This window comes from Sus scrofa, chromosome 2, assembly GCF_054392235.1.
Source record: "Sus scrofa isolate SSC_HxYL_T2T_F1_AM1 chromosome 2, Sscrofa_HxYL_maternal_Yorkshire_Landrace_v2.0, whole genome shotgun sequence".
Classification (NCBI taxonomy): Eukaryota; Metazoa; Chordata; class Mammalia; order Artiodactyla; family Suidae; genus Sus; species Sus scrofa.
In genome coordinates, this window is record NC_139384.1 from 127,579,188 (window position 1) to 127,594,525 (window position 15,338).

General features: G+C 38.6%; 1 protein-coding gene and 1 long non-coding RNA gene across 15 annotated transcripts in view; one reads left to right on the top strand and one right to left on the bottom strand.

Annotated features, from left to right (window-relative positions):
* Window positions 1-15,338, bottom strand: part of APC (APC regulator of WNT signaling pathway) — a 324,590-nt gene that overhangs the window by 162,286 nt on the left and 146,966 nt on the right. The gene's annotated exons all lie outside the window — the stretch shown is intronic.
* Window positions 1-15,338, top strand: part of LOC106509521 (uncharacterized) — a 59,222-nt gene that overhangs the window by 17,173 nt on the left and 26,711 nt on the right. For 2 of the 3 annotated variants that reach the window (XR_001307131.3, XR_014838569.1), the window contains exon 2: window positions 153-257. This is a non-coding gene — a long non-coding RNA (uncharacterized LOC106509521). Of the gene's footprint in view, window positions 1-148; window positions 258-15,338 lie in introns of all 3 variants that reach the window. The other variant, XR_001307130.3, reaches the window with a different exon arrangement.

Here is a 15,338-nt window from a genome sequence, read left to right on the forward strand (position 1 = left end):
CATCCTCCCCCTAAAGGCAGAGGTATGTTCCCTGCCCCCTTGAGTGTGGGCTGGATTGCCATCTAAAGAACAGAGTGTGGTGGAAGTGAAGATGTGTGATTAGGTCATGAAAAGCATCCCAACTTTCTTCTTGGTCTTTCACTCTGAGGAAGCCAGCTACCCTCTGGGAAGCATACGCAGCAGCCTGATGGAGAGATCCACACGATGGTTTTGTGAACAGCCATCAAGGAATGGAAGTCTCCAGAAACAGCACATGAGTAAGTTTGGAAGAGGAACCTCCAGCCACAGTCAAGTCTTTTAATGAAAAACCCTAAGCCAGAACAACCCAGCTAAGCTGCTCCCAGATTTCTGATTCCCCAAAACTGAGAAGAAATATCATCGTAAGCCACTGAGTTTGGAGGTAACTGGTTAAGCAGCAATGCATAAATAATAGAATTGCTCTAGGATTTTCCATTTCCTAGTTTGGTTCTTTTCAGTAAATTTGGAGTCGGCTTTTAAACTACTTTTTTGCTCTCCTTTTTTTAAAAATATGCAATTTAAATTCTCCATAGTAAACATTTTTGAAGTTAACTCTTTTGTTTTGAGCATGGCATACTATGTTAAACTTTGCTTTTTACTCTTTTCTATTACACGTAAGTCACAAAAGACCTTGGGAATCTTTTGTCATTTTATTTCTTGGGCAACCGTGAAGAGAGAGGTTGTTTAGCATGTCTTTCCCCTTCACATTTTATCTGTCAAGAGAACAAGGTAGGAGGTTAATGTTTTTAGTTGATAAAGGTCCTTTAATAAGTTCTAGACAAAGGGAGACTTTGATGCCATCTCCAGGAACCTCTTTGCTTTTTTCCAACTTGCTTCTAAAACTCCCTTTGGATTCTCTGCATTGTCAGATCCTTCAGTCACCACTGCAGTCTTCCTTCCCACTGGTGCAAGCGGATTGGAACTGTTTTTCTGTAACACTAGGTTCATAGCTTCCATTTTCTCTGAAAACTCTAAGAAGAATTTTTCTCCTACAAAGGTCACCTTGGCACTTCATTCTTCAAAATATGGCATCAAAGATAGGGAACAAAGGGCAGAATCAGACCACTAGGGAGATTATGACTTCATGAAGTTATAGTAGAGTCTCTTAACCCAGAAACCAGATAAAACAGATATTCCATATGAAGCAATTCTTGTAACTCAGTTTTTATAATAACTTAAACCCCTTTAAAATAAAAATCTTCTGTTCTGAAATGTAAGAATTAGAGAAGAGGGTGCCAAGCCATACTTGATGACTTGAAAAAAAAATTCATTAGAAACACAAAATTGTATATTCTCTCTGATGCGACTCATGTGAAAAGTATGTGTATATGTGGATAAAGATTAGGAGAACTAAAGGAATGTAAACAGTTATTTCCTTTAGGCCGAGGCATTATAGGTATCCTTTTTGAACCGTAAAAATCAAAATCTTTCCGGAAGAAAAAAATACGACTTCATATGCCTGGGTGGATTTCTGTAAACACACCGGGCTACAGAATTTTAAAAAGTAAACTGGGTTGGGTGATGAAGGAAAGAGAAAGAGACCGTTCTTTCATTCCGGCTGAAGGGAGGCGTCTGAGCTAAGACTGCACTTGCACTGGTGAAAAAAAAAAAAACTCCCTCTGCTTCCTTCCCTTTGCTGCTCGGCCCCATTTCGCTCAAGTCTGCTTTTCCTCTCTCTAGATAGAGGATCTCCAAATTGGTTTACGGTTGATTATTTTGTCTGAACAAAAATTATGATAATAAAACTTCCAAAAAAAAATCAAGTCTGATTAAGTCCCAAGTTGGCAAGGTCAAACTGCCTCCATCTGCCCAGGGAACTGATGAGCATCGATCTTTTAAGCCAGAACTTAGCATCACGGTCAGCAAGGTCTTTGTTTTCCCTTAGTAAGCAGAGAGGGGGTGGAGGTGTGCACCAGACCAGAGGCAGTAGGGCTCTACCCCAAGGACCAGCCCTGACCTTGGTGCCTGAGTAGAGATGACCCTGCAGAGGCTAGCTTTGTTTTCATGATTTAGCTTCTTTTTTTGGTCAGTCTATCTCCTTCCCCCAGAGTGTAAGCTCCATGAGGGTGGGGCATGTTTATTTACTGTCATATCCTCAGCATGAGTGTCCTAGAAAGTGATTTGGTCAGTGTGTCTAGGCTGGGTAAAGATGTCACTGGCTAAGGAAGAGGGAGACAGAGCACTAGCATCTGGGAAAAGTGGGTCCCTCTGCAGAGCAGCTAAGGGACCTGGTTGAGGGGAGGGACTTGAAGCTGAAGGAAGTTCTCTGGTGCCCCTCATCCTCTTTGCCCTCCCATCTTATCCTTCACCTGCAGCCTCAGTGTCCTGTGCACTGTGCTCAGAGCACTAGGGCTGAGATATACTAAGGTGAATGGGAGGAGCCCTGAACTTGAGCCAAAAGATTGCACTGAGTCCTGGCTCTGCGGCTTATGGAGTGGCCTTGGACAGGCTGCATAACCACATTGGCTTGCAATTTCTTCAACCATAAAACGGGTTTACTAAGACTGACCTGAGTATCTCATGAGAGTATTATGAGGATTGAGTTAATGTGTATGAGTTATCATATCAGTGACTTTGTTCCCTTTGCCCTTGACTTTGGATGTGTCTTAAAATGAACAAATCACTGAAGCAAGTGTTTCTGCTGCTAGCCTTGACCAGGACATATAGACAAGTGACTTGTTTCTCTAAAGGTCATTTACATTTGGAATATTTTTAAAAGTTTACTTCATTTATTTCTTCCCTCAGGGAAATCTCTGTTCTCTGCATGATAGAATCCTTACTCATCTTTTTAAAATTCTACATAAATACTATAATCACTTTAAAGTCACTGGTAGGAAAGGCAGGTTTCCTCAAGACTTCACCGTTTGCTATAAAGGCTAAAAGATGACCTTGTCTGCAATACAGGATGTAATTATTTCAGGTTCTGAAAAAACTGTTCTTTCAACAGTCCATGCCTCTCCTTTACATGTTTCTTTTAAAAGAACTGCAAGCTCTAGTGAGAAAGATGCCACAAAAATAGAAATGCCAATCTCTAAAGCTCTCAAGGCACTTTCAAAATGATAAATAATTAATTTTCACAGCATCTCTGATATGATTAATCTAACTTTAGAGATGAAGCAAGGGAGGCCAACAGAAGTAAAGGCACCTGCCCAAGGTTATAAGCAGCCAAGCCTGAAAGAGAAGCCAGCCTGGAATTCAAGGGTCCTTCTAACAAAAAGGTTTAGTTTAGTATGTTTATTGAGCATGAACTATGTCTGAGATACTATGGGGGCCTTACCATCTAGGAGCTCAGCATCTAGTGGGGAAAACACACACACACACACACACACACACACACTCCTAATATAAAGCAAACGGCAATGAATACTATAATTAGATGTCAAAATGTTATAAAAGTAGAAAAGGGGAAGGATGAATTATGATGTAGACAGAGGAGGAATCTGGGAATATTTTCATAGAGGAGATGGAATTTGACCTGAGGCTCAGAGAAAAGGATGGGCATTGATAGGAGGACATAGGAGGGGAAAATCAAAGGAAGTCACTCCAGGCAGGCTGTTCAGGTTTGAGTCAGTAACTAGGGCCTGGAGAGCAAAGGAGACATTCTTACAAAATGGCAAGTAAAACTGCAGTATATGTGTAGTGGGGATCAGATTGCCAAGGATCTTGAATGCTAAATTGGTGAGGCTAGATTTTGTTAGCCATGATGAGCCATCAGTGGCTCTTGGGTAGGGGAGACAAAAGATATCTGTTCTAACACGAAGGTTACTATGGCACCAATATGTAGGATAATTAGAAGAAAGAGAAACAGCAGATGGGAAACCAATAGATCATTAATTCTTTCAATCACTGAAGGAACATTTATGGGATATTTTAGTATTATTTTGTGTCAGTTGTAAGACTGGACAGTAGGGATACCAATATAAAAGACACAGCCTTTGCTGTTGAAGTGAACCAGTGCTTATAGAACAGCACCAGAATTGCTGACATTGGTAGGAATAGGGTACTTTGGAGGCACAGACAGGGGCATCTGAATGAGGGAAGACTGTAGGGAGAGGGATAAATTAGGAGTTTGGGATTAACATATACACAACACTACATATAAAATATGTAAACAGTAAGGACCTACTGTAGAGTGCAGGAAACTATACTCAGTATTTTGTAATAACCTATAATGGAAAATAATCTGAAAACAATACAGGTGTGTATGTATAACTGAATCATTTTGCTACACTTGAAATTGACACAACATTGTAGATTAACTAAAATTAAAAAAAAAAAAACACCTGTGAGTTCTTGGAGGAGCTCCTGGGAAAACGGGGTGACTGGTTCATTGTGGGGGAAGGACTTTGGAGGCAAAGGTCTCTGGAATAATCATCAGCATGTGTTCCTCTAGAGGTGGGATTTTGGAAAAATCCAGCCCCATCCATTAGGGCTGAGAAGCCCCAGGCCAAACAATAATCTAGGTGGGATCACAGCCCTACCCATCAGCAAGCAGTCTGCCTAAAGACCTCCCAGGCACACAGCCACCTCTAATCTCACCCAGTGACAAAGCCCCAACCACCAGAGGGATACGAATCAGCTCCACCTACCAGTGGGCAGGTACCATACTCTCCCATCAGGAAGCCTACAGCAAGTTCCCATACCAACTTTAGCCACAAGGAGGGCAGATATCAGAAGTAAGAGAGGATACAACTCTATTGTCTACAAAAAGGAGATCACATCAAAAATCTACACAAAATGAAAAGGCAGAGAATTAAGACTCAGATGAGGGAGCAAGAAAAAAAACCCCAGAAAAACAGCTAAGTGATCTGGAGATTATTAACCTCCATGAAAAAGACTTTAGATTGATGATAGTGAAGATGATTTGAGATATTGGAAATAAACTGGAGGCAAAGATTGATAAATTAGAAAAAACAATGAGCAAAGAAATACACAATTTAAGGATTAAACAAGCAGACATGCAAAACACAATAACCAAAATTAAAAATTTATTAGAAGCAACCAACAGTAGACTACAGGAAGCAGAAGAACAAATAAGTGAGGTGGAGGACAGATGAGTGTAAATCATGATATGGAACAGAAAAGACAAAAAAGATTGAAAAAAATGAAGATAGTCTAAGAGAACTCTGGGACAACATTAAACACATCAGCCCATATTATAGGGGTGCCAGAAGGAGGAGAGAGAGAGAAAGGGACGGAAAAAATATTTGAAGAGGTAACAGCCAGAAACTTCCTAACATGGGAAAGGAACGACTCACTCAAATCCAGGAAACACAAACTATATAAAATAAACCCAAGGAGGAACACCCCAAGACACATATTAGTCAAACTGACCAAAATTAAAGACAATGAGAAAACACTGAAAGAAGCTAGGGAAAAGAAACATAAAACATACAAGGGAACCCTGATAAAAACTTATCAACTGATTTTTCAGCAGATACTCGGCAGGCCAGAAGGGAGTGGCATGCCATGCTTAAAGTGATGAAAGGAAAAAAACCTCCAACCAAGGCTCTCATTCAGATTTGAAGGAGAAATCAAAAGCTTCACAGACAAGCAAAAGCTAAGAGAATTCAGCACCACTAAACCAGCTTTACAACAAATACTAAAGGAACTTCTCTAGACAGAAATGGCCACAACTGGAAACAAAAATAACACAAATGACAAGACTTACCAGTAAAGGCATACATATAGTAAAGGTAGGGAATTATCCAAACATAAATATGCTACCAAAATCAGAAATCATGAGAAGAGAAGGGTACAAATGCAGGGCACTGCATGTGCACTTGCGATTAAGAGATCAACAACTTAAAACAATCTTGTATATATACAGACTCCTGTATCAAAACTTCAGGGTAACTGCAAACCAAAAATCTATTATAGATACACATACAAATAAGAAAAAGCAACTCAAATACAACACTAAAGCTAGTCATCAAACCACAAGAGAAGAAGGGAAGAAAAAAGAGCAACAAACACAAATCCAAAACAGTTAATAAAATGGCAATAAGAACATACATATCAAAAATTACCTTAAATGTAAATGGACTAAATGCTCCAACCAAAAGGCTGAATGGATACAAAAACAAGATCCATACATATCCTGTCTTCAAGAGACCCATTTCACCCATGTGTCTTCTAGGGACACATACAAATTGAAAATGAGAGGATGGAAGAAAATATTCCATGCAAATAGGAATCAAAAGAAAGCTAGAGTAGCAATACTCATATCAGAAAAAATAGACCCTAAAATAAAGAATATTTTAATGGACAAGGAAGGTCACTACACAATGATTAAAGGATCAATCCAAGAAGAAGATATAACAATTTTAAATATATATGCACCCAACATAGAACCAACTCAATATGTAAGGCAACTGCTAACAATCTTAAAAGGAGAAACTGACAATAACACAATAATAGTGGGGACTTTAACACCCCACTTATAGCAATGGGAAGATCATCCAGACAGAAAGTCAATAAGGAAACACAGGCCTTAAATGAAGCATTAGACCAGATGGACTTAACAGATATTTATAGAACAGTCCATCCAAAATCAGCGAAATACTCATTTTTCTCAAGTGCACATGGAAATTCTCTAGGATTGCTCACATTCTGGACACCAAATCAAGCATCAGTAACTAAGTAAATTTAAATCATATCAAGCATCTTTTCTGACCACAACACTATATGACTGGAAATCAACAACAAGAAAAAAACCTGTAAAAAACACAAATACATGGAGATTAAACTACATGCTACTAAACAACCAATGGATCACTGAAGAAATCAAAGAGGAAATCAAAAAATACCTAGAAGCAAACAACAACAAAGACACAAAAATCCAAAATCTATGCAATGCAGCAAAAGCAGTTCTTCTTCTTTTATTTTGTTTTTTGTTTTTGTTTTTTTAGGGTCACACTTGTGGCATACAGAGGTTCCCAGGGCTAGGGGTCTAATTGGAGCTACAGCTGCCAGCCTATGCCACAGCCTCAGCAATGCCAGATCCAAGCCACGTCTGCAACCTACACCACAGCTCATGGCAACACTGGATCCTTAACCCACTGAGCAAGGACAGGGATTGAACTTGCAGCCTCATCGTTCCTAGTTGGATTCATTTCTGTGAGCCATGATGGGAACTCCTAAAAGCAGTTCTAAGAGGGAAGTTTATAGCAATATAAGCCTACCTCAAGAAACAAGAAAAAGCTCAAATAAACAACCTAACTTTACATCTAAAACAACTAGAGAGAAGAGACAAGACCTAAAGTTAGCAGAAAGAAAGAAATCATAAAGATAAGAGCAGAAATAAATGAAATAGAAACAAAGAAAACCATAGAATAGATCAATGAAATGAAAAGCTAGTTCTTTGAGAAGATCAACAGAATTGATAAACCCTCAGCCAGACTCATGAAGAAAAAAAGAGAGAGGACTCAAATCAATAAAATTAGAAAAGAAAAAGGAGAAGTTACAACAGACATCACAGAAATACAAAGGATCATAAGAGACTACTATATGCAACTATATGTCAATAAAATGGACTACCTAGAAAAAAATGGACAAATTTTTAGAAAAGTACAATCTTCTAAGACTAAACCAAGATGAAACAGAAAAGATGAATGGACCAATCACAAGTACTGAAATTGAAACTGTGATTAAAAAACTTCCAAAAAACAAAACTCCAGGACAAGATGGCTTCACAGGCAAATCCCATCAAATATTTAGTGAAGAGCTAACACCTATTATTCTGAAATATTCCAAAAAATTGCAGAAGAAGGAATTTTCTATGAGGCCTCCATCACCCTGATACCAAAACCACACAAAAAAAGAAAATTACAGGCCATTATCACTGATGAACATAGATGCAAAAATCCTCAACAAAATACTAGCAAACCACATCCAACAATACATTAAAAGGATTGTACATCATGATCAAGTGGGATTTATCCCAGGGATGCAAGGATTCTTCAATATCCACAAATCAATCAGTGTGATACCCCACATTAACAAACTGAAGAATAAAAACCATAGGATCCTCTCAATACATGTAGAAAAAGCTTTTGACAAAAATCCAAGGTCCATTTCTGATAAAACCCTCCAGAAAGTGGGCATAGAGGGAACCTACCTCAACATAATAAAGGCCATATATGACAAACCCACAGTTAACATTGTTCTCAATGGTGAAAAGCTGTAAGAATTCCTGCTGAGATCAGGAATGAGCTAAGGATGTCCACTCTTGCCAGTATGATTCAACATAGTTTTGGAAGTCCTAGCCACAACAATCAGAGAAGAAAAAGAAATAAAAGGAATTCAAATTGGAAAGGAAGAAGTAAAACTATCACTGTTTGCAGATGATATGATACTATACCTAGAGAATCCTAAAGATGCTACCAGAAAACTGTTAGAGCTCATCAATGAATTTGGCAAAGTCACAGGATATAAAATTAACACACAGAAATGACTGCATTCCTCTATGCTAACAATGAAAAATGAGAAAGAGAAATTAGGGAAACAATCTCATTTACCATAACATCAAAAAGAATAAAATACTTAGGAATAAACCTACCTAAAGATGCTGATGAATAAAATCAAAGATGACACAAACAGATGGAAAGACATACCATGCTCTTGGATTGGAAGAATCAATACTGTCAAATGACTACATTACCCAAGGCAATCTACAGATTCAATGCAATCCCTATCAAATTACCAAGGACATTTTTCACAGAAGTAGAACAATATATTTTAAAGTTTGTTTGGAAGCACAAGAGACCCAAAATAGCCAAAGCCACCCTGAGAAAGAAAAATGAAGCTGGAGGAATCAGGCCCCATGACTTCAGACTATATAACAAAGTTACAGTCATCAAAACCATATGGTACTGGCATAAAAACAGAAATATAGATTAGTGAAACAGGACAGAGAGCCCACAATTAAACCCACACACCTACAGTCAACTAATCTATGATAAAGGAGGCAAGAATATACAATGGAGAAAAGACAGTCCCTTCAATAAGTGGTGCTGGGAAAACTGGACAGCTACATGTAAAAGAATGAAATTAGAACAATTCCAAACACCATACACAAAAATAAACTCAAAATGGATTAAAGACCTAAATGTAAGACTGGATACTATAAAACTCTTAGAGGAAAACACAGGCCAAACACTCTCTGATAACATAAACCACAGCAATATCTTCTTGGATCCACCTTTTAGAGTAATAACAATAAAAACAAAAATAAACAAATGGGACTTAATTAAACTTAAAAGTTTCTGCACAGCAAAGGAAACCCTAAACAAACAATAAGATAACTCACAGAATGGGAGAAAATATTTGCAAATGAAGCAACTGACAAGGAATTAATCTCCAAAATTGATAAATACCTCCTATAGCTCAATACCAAAAAAACAAACAACCCCATCAGAAAATGGGTAGAAGATCTCAACAGACAATTCTCCAAAGAAGATATACAGATGGCCAAAAAAACACATGAAAAGATGTTCAATATCACTCATTATTAGAGAAATGCAAATAAAAACTACTATGGGGTACCACTTTACAGTGGCCAGAATGGCTGTCATCAAAGTCTACAAACAATAAATGCTGGAGAGGGTGTGGAGAAAAGGGAACCCTGTTACACTGTTAGTGGGAATGTAAATTGGTGCAAACACTGTGGAAAACAGTATGGAGACTCCTCAGAAAACTAAAAATGGAATTACCATTTGATCCAGCAATCCCACTCCTAGGCATCTATCCAGAGAAAACCATGACTTGAAAAGATACGCATACTCCATTGTTCACTGCAGCACTCTATACAATAGCCAAGACATGGAAACAACCTAAATGTCTATCAACAGAGGAGTGGATAAAGAAAAAGTGGCACATATACGCAGTGGAATATTACTCAGCCATTATAAGGAAAGAAATAATGGCATTTGAAGCAACATGGATGGATCTAGAAATTACCATGCTAAATCTAGTCAGACAATGAGACACCAATGTCATATGCTATCTCCTACATGTGGAATCTAAAAAAAGGACATAATGAACTTCTTTACAGAACAGATACTGACTCACAGACTTTGAAAAACACAGTTTCCAAAGGAGACTGGTTAGGGGGTGGGGGATGGGCTGGGGGTTTGGGACGGAAATGGTATAAAATTTTATTTGTGATGATTTTTGTACAACTATAAATGTAACGCAATTCACTGAAGTAAAAGATACTTAAGTCATTTTAAAAACTGCCAAAAAAGAATTCCTAAACTCAGCAAACAAATAAACAAACAAATTAGGGAAGACTTCCTGGAGGAGAGTCACTCTAGCCAAGTCTAAAAAGTGAATGGTGATTGGCAGGTGAGTAAGACATGGAAGCATGTTATATGTGTGTGGTGGTAAGTGAGGAGAAAGCTGGGAGATGAAGTCAGAACAGCCAGCGAGGCTGGAGCATGAGAGATTGTGCGTGCTGTTTAAGGGAGTAAACTTCGTTCTGAGAGCTTGCAAAATTTCTAAGTAGAGGAAGGACTGTATCAGATCAGTTAAGTGCTGTTAAAATCATTCTGGTGAGAGATAATAGGACTTAACTTAGGTCAGTGGCTGGCAGTGAAACTAGAAAGGGTTTTATAATTTGGATAGAATTCAGACTAATGCACAGAATGGGATTAAAAATCAAGGTGAAGTATACTTAGTGAGGTAAGGCAGGCAGAGAAAGACTACTATTATATATTGTCACTTATATGTGGAATCTGAGAAATGATACAAAGAATGTATATACAAAACAGAAACAGATACAGAGACATAGAAAACAAACTTATGGCTATAGAGAGGAACAATAAAAGCTAGCATATATAAAATAAATAAGCAACATGGATTTACTCTATAGCACAGGGAATTATATTCAATATCTTGTAATAATCTATAATGGAAAAGATAACTGAATCACTTTGCTGTATACCTGAAACTAACACCATATTGAAAATCAACTATACTTCAATAAAAGAGAAAGGAAAAAGAGAAAAAAATCAAGGGGAGGTAAAAGACTGAAGTATGAATGGATATCAAGTGCCCTGGGATTTTAAAGAGAAAATTGTAAAGTCTGGAGTATAGTGGCAGACAGGGTTCCAGGAGGGGTGGGGCCTGTACTGAGGAGGGTGTTCCAAGTGAGGACTACAGGGCAGATGCAGAGAGGGGCGAGATCAACTGCTATAACCATGAGGAGAAAGGGCTGCACTGGCAGAGAGCTTATTTTATCATATGGATGGTAGTGTAGGAGGGCTGGCTTATGGAAGACTTTAAAAGGGGCAAGACTAGATGAAATAAGCAAGAGAAAGATATTGAAAACATTTGCACACAGAAGTGACCTAATAAAAATGATGTAACGAGAGAGTTATAGGATGATCAACCTTCGAAGGTACTTGAAGAGACTTAGGAGATAAAGAGCATCTCTGATTATCCTGAAAATCTGGCTGCAAGATGGGAAGCCTTTCAACTTTTTAAATTATATGATTATATCTCCACAGAAGATAGCCATGTAATACATCTCCCCCAGCCCAAACAATTGGCTATCACTAGCCAATCTACACTGAAGAGTTGCTAGAAGAGGACAACTGTTTCTGGAAAACTAACCTCCTGTGGTGTAGAGCACTCAATCAACTTCATTGAAGAAACATCCTATACAGTGTTTCAGTGAATTTTCCTGAGACCAGTCTGATGAATGACTGTTTTCAGAGGCCAACAGCATGGTCACTTTTAACTTGAGTGATTACAGCAAGACTCACATCCAAACAAAGGAAGCTAAAGACTACACAAAACAGTGATAATTTCACATAAACCACAGCAATATTTTTTGGATCCATCTCCTAAAGTAAAGGAAACAAAAACAAAAATAAACAAATGGGACCTAATTAAAAACAAAAGCTTTTGCACAGCAAAGGAAACCATCAACAAATGAAAAGACAACCTACCAAACAGGAGAAAATATTTACAAATGATATGACTGATAAGGGATTGATATCCTACACATATAAACAGCTCATATAACTCAACATCGAAAAACTCCCCAAACAACCCAATTAAGAAATGGGCAGAAGGAGGACTGGCTCTGTGGAAACGAACCCTGACTATCCGTAGGGATGTAGATTTGATCCCTGACCTTGCTCAGTGGGATGAGTATCCAGCATTGCTGTGAGCTGTGGTTTAGGTCACGGATGTGGCTCGGATTCTACCTTGCTGTGGCTGTGGTGTAGGCCCACAGCTGCAATTCTGATTCGACCCCTAGCATGGGAACATCCATATGACAAAAAGAAAAAAAAAGGCAGCTGAACTGAATGGTCACTTTTCCAGAGTAAATGCAGCTGGCCAACCAAGAGGCACATGAAAAGATGCTCAACATTGCTAATCACCAGGGAAATGCAAATCAAAACCACAATGTGCTATTACTTTACACCTGCCAGAATAGCCATCATCAAAAAGTATACAAATAATACTGGTACCAAAATAGACATATCAATGGAACAGAATAGAGAACTCAGAAATAAGCCCAGACACCTATGATGATAAGTTAATATTTGACAAAGGAGGCAAGAGCATAAAATGGGGAAAAGACAGTCTTTTCAGCAAGTATTGCTGGGAAACCTGGACAGCTGCATGCAAATCAATGGAACTAGAACACACCCTCACACCACACACACAAATAAACTCAAAGTGGCTAAAAGACTTAAATATAAGACAAGACACCATCAAACCCCTGGGAGAGAACATAGGCAAAACATTTTCTGACATCAACCTTATGAATATTTTCTCAGGTCAGTTTCCCAAAGCAACAGAAATAAAAGTAAAAATAAACCATTGGGACCTAATCAAACTGACAAGCTTTTGCACAACAAAGGAAACCAAAAAGAAAACGAAAAGACAACTTACAGAATGGGAGAAAATAGTTTCAAGTGATGCAACTGACAAGAGCTTAATCTCTAAAATATACGAGCAACTTATACAACTCAACAGCAAAAAAAGCCAACAATCCAATTGAAAAATGGGCAAAAGACCTGAATAGACATTTTTTCCAAGGAAGATATACAGATGGCTAAAAAGCTCATGGAAAAATGCTCAACATCCCTGATTAGTAGAGAAATGAAAATCAAAATGACCATGAGATACCACCTCAAACCATCAGAATGGCCATCATTAAGAAGTCCACAAATACCAAATGCTGGAGGGGGTGTGGAGAAAAGGGAGCCCTCCTGCACTGTTGGTGGGAATGTAAACTGGTACAGCTACTAAGGAGAACAGTATGGAGGTACGTTAGAAAACTATACACAGAACTCCCATATGACCCAGCAACCCCACTTTTGGGCATATATCTGGACAAAACTTTCCTTGAAAAAGACACATGCAGCTGCATGTTCATTGCAGCACTATTCACAATAGCCAAGACATGGAAACAACCTAAATGTCCATTGACAGAAGATTGGATTAGGAAGACGTGGTATATATGCACAATGGACTACTACTCAGCCATTAAAAAGAATGAAATAATGCCCTTTGCAGCAATATGGATGGAACTAGACTCTCATACTGAGTGAAGTCAGTCAGAAAGAGAAAGATAAATACCATATGATATCACTTATATCTGAAATCTAATATATGACACAAATGAACCTTTCCACAGAAAAGAAAATCATGGACTTGGAGAATAGACTCGAGGATGCCAAGAGGGAGGGGGAGGGAGTGGGATGGATAGGGTGCTTGGGGTTAATATATGAAGACTATTGCCTTTGGAATGGATTAACAATGAGAAGCTGCTGTATAGCACTGGGAACTATGTCTAGTCACTTACGATGGAGCATGATAATGTGAGAAAAAAGAATCTATACATGTATATGTAATGGGGTCACCATGCTGTACAGTAGAAAATTGACAGAATACTGTAAAACCAGCTATAATAAAAAAAATCATTAAAAGTAAAGTAAAAAGTTTACAAATAATAAATGTTGGCAAAGATGTGCAGAATAGGGAAGACTTGTACACTGTTGGTGGGAATGTAAATCAGTACAGCCAAAGTGGAAAACAGTGTGGAGGCCGCTCTAAAAACTAAAAATAGAACTACCATATGACCCAGCAATTCCATTCCTGAGTGTGTATATGTGTGTGTGTGTGTGTATATATATAAATCCTGGAGTTATTGTGGCACAGCAAAAAGGAATCTGACTAATAACCGTGATGTCATGGGTTTGATCCCTGGCCTCGCTCAGTGGGTTAAGGATCCAGTGTGGCTGTGAGCTGTGGTATAGGTCGCAGACGTGGCTCGGATCTTGCGTTGCTGTGGCTGTGGCATAGGCCGGCAGCTGTATCTCCAATTTGACCACTAGCCTGGGAACCTCCATATGCCATGAGTGCACCCCTAAAAATGATAATAATAAAAAAAACTAATTTGAAAAGATACATGCGCCCCAATGTTCATAGAAGCACTATTTGCAATTGCCAAGACATTAAAGCTACCTAAGTGTCCGCTGACAGAGGAGTGGATAAAGAAGATGTGGTATATATACATACGCATACAATGGAATACTACTCAGCCATAAAAAAGAACAAAAATTTTGCCATTTGCAGCAACATAATAGTGTGTGAAGTAAGTCAGGCAGAGAAAGATAAATAGTGTATGATATCGCTTATATGTGGAATCTAAAAAATACAACAAACTAGTGAATGTAACAAAAAAGAAGCAGACTCACAAATATAGAGAACAAACTAGTGGTTACCAGTGGGGAGTGATGGAGAGGCAGCAAGGGAATGGGGGAGTGGGAGGTATAGACTACTGGGTGTTAGATAGGCTCAGGGATGTATGGTACAACACAGGGAATAGAGCCAATATTTGTAATAACTGTAAGTGGAAAGTAACCTTCAAAAACTGTATAAAGTAGGAGTTCCCATCATGGCACAGTGGAAGCAAATCTGACTGGGAACCATGAGGTTGCAGGTTCAATCCCTGGCCTCGCTCAGTAGGTTAAGGATCCGGCGTTGCAGTGAGCTGTGGTGTAGGTCGAAGACGTGGCTTCGACCTGGTGTTGCTGTGGCTCTGGCGTAGGCCGGAAGCTATAGCTCCAATTCAACCCCTAGCCTGGGAACCTCCAAATGCTGCGGGTGTGGCTCTCAAAAGACAAAAAGAAAAAGAAAAATTGAATAAAGTAAAAAATTTAAAAAAAAGGAAAGCCATGAGTAAGAGAAAGACATAAAGTCAAGAGGAGAGTTTAGAAATTGACTAAGTGTACAGATCTGTAAACTGGAGACCTAGGAATGGTAGGCCTATAGTGATACAATTCTTAAATCATGGC